Source organism: Odocoileus virginianus, chromosome 32, assembly GCF_023699985.2.
Source record: "Odocoileus virginianus isolate 20LAN1187 ecotype Illinois chromosome 32, Ovbor_1.2, whole genome shotgun sequence".
Classification (NCBI taxonomy): Eukaryota; Metazoa; Chordata; class Mammalia; order Artiodactyla; family Cervidae; genus Odocoileus; species Odocoileus virginianus.
In genome coordinates, this window is record NC_069705.1 from 26,992,190 (window position 1) to 26,999,614 (window position 7,425).

Genomic DNA, 7,425 nt, shown 5'->3' on the forward strand with positions numbered 1-7,425 from the left:
AGGTAAAGAACCCACCTACCAAAGCAGGAGATGTAAGGGTTCCATCCCTTGGTCAGGAAGATCCTAGAGGGCATGGCAACCCACTCCAGCATTCTTGCCTGGAGAATCCCATGGACAGAGGAGCCTGGTGGGCTTCAGTCCATAGAGTCACAAAGAGTCAGACATGACTAACGTGACTTAGTATACACGCATGTACCAAGCATTAGTCCAGTCCCCGGAAACAAAAAATTTTGCTGAAATAGTGCTCTCTGATATAAAAAAAAATCATGTGTACGGAAGACATATAAACAGCTAGTTAAATAGTGATTTGATAGTGTTACATACAAATTGCTATGAGAGCCCAAAAGAAGAAGTAATCAGACAGACATGACAATAACACCCTTGGAAATAATGGCAGGTGTGGAACTGATTGTCGGAAGCACAGTTCGCACTCCGAGGGCCCCTGTAGTCTAGCAGCTCTTAAGCTAACACCATTGCTGTTTTTAATGTCATCCTTGCAAAGGTGGCAGGAGTAATGGTAACAGAAAAAGCAGAGAGAGAGAAACACTTCAAGCAAGCTAGGTTTTCTGAAAGTTTTCTCTACAAAATCTAAACAGAACTTGACATTTGCCTTCAAAGAATGCAGTTATAAAAAGAACGTAAGCACAGTTAAACCACTCAATCCTCTACACATTTTTTTTTCTTTTGTAGTAATCTCAGCCTTTCTGATTTACACATACCTTATCATCAAAGAAAACTGACCTTGATTTCAAAACCACAATTTAATGACTCACCCAGACCTACCCCCACTCCACACCCCACCCCAAAAGAGGGCTTCCTTTAAAAAAAGAACTATTTCTTGCTTTAAGGTTTCATGCATCCACCAACAGCTTAATTTTTGTTTAGAGTTTTCTAGATGGCAGTTAGGAAACAGGAAAGGACTCACCTCTCTGAAAAGCAACGTAACGTCTGGCTAGGTGTTTATTCCGCTGCCTGGGAAAATGATTTCAGATGGTTCGTCGTGGATCGCCCAGACTTCCTCAGCTCCCTCCAGCTCTGGCGAAAATTCCTTTCCTGGGGCGGTAAGTTGAGAGGAGAGCTGTGTAACATTAGACCAGGAGCACCTGTCCTCCAGAGCTTTCAGTGGATTCTTCATCACGAGCAGCCTAGAAGCAAGAGTTTAGAGTCACACTTTTTTCCATGCAGGATGTGGTCAAATTTGGAAATTTTTAAATGAGAAAAAAAAAAAAGGTATGTAAATATTTTAATCTTAGATAAAAGTTGACAGGGAGGGGAAAGGAATCAGGAGAGATGGAGAAACATTTCTACTAGTTTAGGACTTTGAGTGAGGCTAAATAGCTGGGGACAACCTTCGGATAGAGTTCTCAATGCACTGTTAATGTTGAAAAGAATTCAATAAGTGATATTTTTATACCAAAACCTTTGTTTGCATTCTATACTCTTCTATTATTTGATTCTTACGAGACAAACTTTTCAAAAGAATGAACATTTGCCAAAAGAATGATAAATAAAAATACATGAAAATGTTCTCACGGGGAACACCCACTCTGTGAAATCTCATCTAGCCGGGGGTACATCCCCCCATGATACATATGCCTTGTGTTTCCAGCAAGCACCAGTCTCCTTTTGGCCTCCTGAGATTGGGACGACCTTGGCTACAGGGCAAAGGCAGTAAGGAGATCAAGGCATGCACAGAAACAATAATCGGGGGAGACAAACTTGAATTCCACAGCAGTTTGGCAGGGCCAGCAGAAGGGCCCAGCGCACTGTCTGTCTGCTCCGACAGAAACCTCCCCACGGCAGCCTCTGAAGCAGACACACTGCTGTCGCTCAGCCACACCCCAAAGCAAGCACTCTTCCAAGCGAGCTGATAAACGTATGAGAAAATTACTGTTGGCAAATGAGTTTATTAGAGTCCTTTGAGAATCATAATAATGCTAATATGAATACTTCCATTTGCTGGGACTCTAGGACATGTCAAGCATTGGAATGGGCACTTGAAAAACATTACCTCTAATTACAATTCTGTAAAATAAGTTGCCCATTCCTTAGAAAATTAAATGCCTCAAGGTTAAACAACTAAACTGTTCATGTAATTACTAAGTTGCGGAGGTTACATCTGCACCTAATATTTCTGATTCCCTCAGATTTTCACAACATCGCTGTGGACTCCGTAAATAATAATGGTGTCAGATGCCATTCGTTGATCACGTACGTGGTGTTCCACTATGAACTGTATTTCATTGTATTTAATCCCCAACATAGTCTTTGATATCAAGGAATGTTATTTCCCTTTATAGAAATCTCTTATAAAGGTAAAATGTCTAAGTAAGGTGTGGGGATAGTTATTATCTGTATTACTGCAGGCATAATGGATCTTTGTTTCCTCCTTTTGTTCAGGAAATAGACTGAATGCCATGTCGTCCACATGTAGATAGTTCTATAAGGCTCTCTCAAAATATCAGCTAACATGGTGCTCCTTGTACATCTTTTACTCACAAAGAATGACTGCATGAAACTCGTGACAACGATGGAGAGAACAGGCTTCGGAATCATCCCAAACTGGTTTAGAATCCAGGCTGGGTCATTTTTGAGTTCCATGATGATCCTGTAGCCACTATTTAATCTTTCCAAGTTTCCATTTTCTTAGTTGTAAATTATAGACAATAATACCCAACTCATAAGTATTTATATTGGACAAATCAAGTCAGGCAATGTCCATAAAACCTCTAGCACAATGTTTGGCATCTACTAAGTGCAAAATAATTGCTAGCTGTAGTGATTTTAAATCAACAATAATCACATTTTATTGACTGCATCAGTTAGAATTCGATAGAGCTGCTTTAAGAGGGAAACAATTAGCAGTGCCTAACAAAAATAGATAAAACTTCTGTCACATGTAAAAAAGCACAGATCAGAGACCAGGACATGTTTGGTGAGTCCACGGTATCATTAAGACGACCCAGGATGTTATCTTTGTTCCATTAGCTAGACAATTGCTTTCGTTCTCAGGATTACCTAATGGTCTAAGGTGATTTCTGAAGTTTAAGCCAGCTCATCTGGGTCTTGTGTCCAAAGGAGAAGACCAAAAAAAGAAACCCCTTGAAGCCAGGTCAACTCCCTTAAATCTACCTTCCCACGGTCCCACGCAACTCATCTGCTTCCGCTTCACTTACTGTTATAGTCCTTAGTTACATAGCCACACTGCACTACAGGGAAACGAAGATATATAGCTTTTATTCTAAGAAAAATTATGCCAGCTAAAATGATTAGGATTTGTTTCTGAGGTGGAAGGGGAAGACAGATGGTGGGAAAGGTAACTGATGGTCTCTGCCACACTGGACAAGAATGATATTACCATGGTTGGAGCAGGTCAGGGCTGATGGAATATTATCAATATCTTAGATCCATCTTTTTATCTAAAAGATGGTAAATGCTCATCCAGGGAGATAATAGGATGTATGAAGGATTGCCTGATGAGTCAGAGGCAATGCCCAAACAGAACCCAGATCTCCTCACTGCTGGTTCAATACACTTTCCATCAACTTTGCTATCTTTCTAATAAATGACTTTTTTGTTCTTAAAAAAATCTTTTAGAGGGATATGACTTAGATCTTTATTTTAAGGCTTCTAGTTCTTGTTTCATCCTTCACATTGCTGAACAGTGGTCAATATTCAATTTGCCATTATAAATTCTATTTATAATCACTAACAGCCATTTTATCAAGGCAATAAATACAATTCTGTTATTTGCTCTACAGATACTATTGTCTAAGCCTTTAATTATTCTGTTATTCTCCTCTGAGCTCATTTTATTATTCTTACAGTCTAACATTTATCCTATGAAGATGCATTTTGCCCTTCCTGAGGTTACAGCTAGGGAAATATTATAGAGTGTAATTTTCAAGCTTGTGTTTTTATTAAAGGAAATTTGGTTTGCAAGTTTCTATCTCATTTAAACTAAAATGTGAAATACTAATATGCTGTTTGATATCTATGCAATCCTGAGGGCCTTTTAAATAGGCTTCGGAAAAAAACTTATTTTTAGAAGAGGAAGATATGTAATGCTAAAATCACCCTAGTAAATGGACACAAGCAATGAAAGATTAGAAATAAGTGCAGGCCAGTAAATTTTAAATGAATCCTAAATTAGAGTGATTTTTCTAGTTCCTAATTAGAGAGGTTTTAATCACAGACCAAGAATAAAACCATAAAAGAACACGCGGCATAAGGAAAGAAAGCATAATTATTTAGTTGGAAGAAAGACGTGTTAGAAAAATATCTGTGCCATCATCTTGTCATACCTTCCAGGCAAGCTTTCAAAGGAAAACAAGAATTTCTTTCTGCTCTCTAGAAACTTGGATTTACCTCAATCACAGGTTCTTTTGCAAATGAATTAATAGGGGATTCCAAATTTTAACAAGATGTCTTCTCATGGAAGGATGTTAATCCTAAATTCGTAAATCAAAGAAAAAAGACAAAAAGCTATATAGAGAACCCAGAAAAAAATCTCTTTTAAAAAATAATATATATAAGCATGGATATTTTAAAAGTTATAGAAGGAAATACACCCAGAGATTAATAGTAAATATCCTGAATGGCAGAATTGTGAAGCATTTCCCCCGTTTCAGTCTATGCTTTTTTTATAAAGAGAAAAATTTTGTTTATATTTTAATTATAAATGACACAGTTATCTGATGACAAACCACTGAATTTGAAAGATAATAGGTGAACTCTCAAATGCACATTTTAATGAAAGAACAAAACACATCTGTTAGGTAGTTAGGATAGGAAAAAGAAAAATATTCAGATCCTACAGGATCTCAAAGAGTGAGCTGGAGAGTTCGCAGGGTGGCTACAATCTCTTTGGGGGATCCTTCTCCTGGCGAAGGGGAATTTGGTTGGCTAATGCCCCTACTAGTCCCTGTTATCACCATACTGATGCTGCTTATGATTGCACCATGTATTATCAACTGTCTAACCCGTTTTGTCTCTGCCCAGGTCAACAAGCTACAACATGCAGTGCCAGTTCAACAAGGATATATAAAACTATACCTGACCACAGAAAATGCCACTCACCCTTAAATGGACACTGCTAAAAGGAATCGGAGGCTTGAGATAAGCAAGAAGGGGAGGACCAATGCCCCTCGCTCTCCCAGCTCAGCAGGAAGTAGCCAGAGAGACCTCAACGACCCTGCTCCCAAAGAACTGGGCCTCCCATCTCTTAAGGGGTGAGTGTTAGGTAGTTAGAATAGGAAAAAGGAGTCCAAAAGGGCGGTAGCTAAAAGACAAGGAAAGGGAAAGCCCGTGAAAACAGAACAAAAGAAAACTCACAGACCAGAGTGAGAACTTCAGGGAAAAGAAACACACCCCCTTCTGGGCTACCCCAATTTGCACGGCAGGCTCAGCGGGGAGGAGACAAATGAACAAGAGGAGGAAGCCAAGATGGACTGAGGCCCCTCCTTTGGGGTTGCCCGCCCTCACACCTCCAGGGTGAACTTACCTTTGCTTGCCAAATAAAACTCTGAGCTGTAACCGAACTGTAACACTGGCCCATCATTTCAAATCTTCGCTGTGGTGAGGCGGAACTGAGGAAATTACGCACTCCCCAACATCTCCAACGACAAGTGGATATTGTGTGGACAGAATAGCCACTGTATTGGGGGAAGTTATGGCTATGTTTATCTAACAAAACACTTGGTCCTTCGAAGGTGCCAGAATTTGTCTACTCATATTTTTATAAAATTTGAAGAAAAAAAACAATCTTTCTTGTCCAGGTGTCCCCATAATGGTACTATTATTTTACTAAGGTAAACTGGGGAACAAATGAAGAATAAAAAAGTGATAGTTCACATAAATTCACTAGCATTTAAAAGTAAATTTATATTCTGTTATATTTGAAACATAGCACTAGTAGATGGCAAACATTATTTATTCAGTCTATAAACAATGGCAATGTTCATGGCATGCATCAATTGACAATCACTGGCAATAATTCCAAATGTCTCAGGGAGCTGAGAATGGGAAGATCTGGTGAATCCACTTGGGTTGCTGCCCTCAGCACTGTGTGCACAACCTGAATTATCTACATATAGTTGGTAACAGGAAATTTTCCCAGAGGTCAGCCTTACCCTCACATTCTCATTCCCCTTTTTCCTATGCCTTCTCTTACCTGCCTGTCCCCTCCTATACCAAGGAGCAAGAGACAGTGATAGGAGACAGAGATCCAGAAAGAGGCAAAAATCAGGGCATTGAGTAAAAAGCCAGTATCAGGTGATGTCTCACGTAGTGCAGATCAAATAGAGGTGTTGACCTATCTTCTCTTTCAAAGCTCTTCTCCCAGGTGTTCCACAGGACCTCACGCTCTCCCGCTGCCCCATCACAGACTAAACAGTGCTCACTGCAGACACTGCAGCCTCAGATCCTTTCTGTGACCCACTCTTCTTCCACATATCGTCAGAACCTAGCCTGAGCACAGACTACGTCCCCTCCGTGTCTATTTCTGATCAAGCCTGATAAACTAATAGCAGAGCCCAATAGAAGTCTATAGCCATTCAGCTGATAATCTTCTGGGAAAACAACTCAATTATGCAGGATTCAAATACTTTATCTCAACCATAGAAGATGCCCAGAACTGCCTTTCTAAGGCTTATTTCAATCTCCTTCCAAGGAGATTTCCAAGAAAGAACTCATCCTACAACTTATAAGCTGACTGACCACCATTCTTAGGAGATTCAAAGTGAGTAAAGATTGACTACTGTAATTGTTAGGTTTGCTCCTAGTCCGTGTTCAAAGGAAAAATGAGAGCTGTGAGTCAAAGGTAAAAATTCTGCATCCTGAAATCCCTGCAAGTCAGAGCAACACAGAAAAGTCACTTCAAGAGGCTATGTCAGGCTTCCCTGGCGGCTCAGTGATAAAGAATCTGGCTGCCAATGCAGAAGACATGGGTTTGGTTCCTGATTCAGGAAGATTCTACATGCCATAGGGCAACAAAGCCTATATGCCACAACTACTGAGCCCATGAGCCACAACTACTGAAGCCTGCGCACCCTAAAGCCTGTGGTCTGCAACAAGAGGAGCCACCACAATGAGAAGCCCATGCTCCACAGCTACAGAGCAGCCCCCACTCACTGCAACTAGAGAAATGCCCAACACAGCAGCAACAAGACCCAGCACAGCCAAAAATAATAAATACATAAATTAAAAAAAAATTTTTAAAGAGGCTATGTCATCTCAAGTAGATTGTGACTCAAAGAAGAGCAGCAAATGAGTCAAGCAAAGGACAGGGCTCCCAGGGGTAAACAGATTATTATCCAGAAGTATAGACTCTGTGCTTTGCAATTTAGATTTCTTAGCTGATCAAGCAACTACCAAGTCTTAAGCCAGCAAAAAAGAAGTGAAAGTTGGTATTTCCTCCCTGATATG

The 7,425-nt window shown here is 40.1% G+C and overlaps 1 long non-coding RNA gene across 1 annotated transcript in view; it reads right to left on the minus strand.

Moving 5' to 3' along the window:
- The window catches only part of LOC139032655 (uncharacterized), a 45,918-nt gene extending 40,311 nt beyond the window's left edge, over positions 1 to 5,607 (minus strand). Inside the window, exons 1-2 of the long non-coding RNA XR_011485239.1 lie at positions 5,504 to 5,607; positions 926 to 1,145 (exon numbers count right to left, since the gene is read on the minus strand). This is a non-coding gene — a long non-coding RNA (uncharacterized lncRNA). The remainder of the gene's footprint in view (positions 1 to 925; positions 1,146 to 5,503) is intronic.
- Positions 5,608 to 7,425: the final 1,818 nt, after the last annotated feature.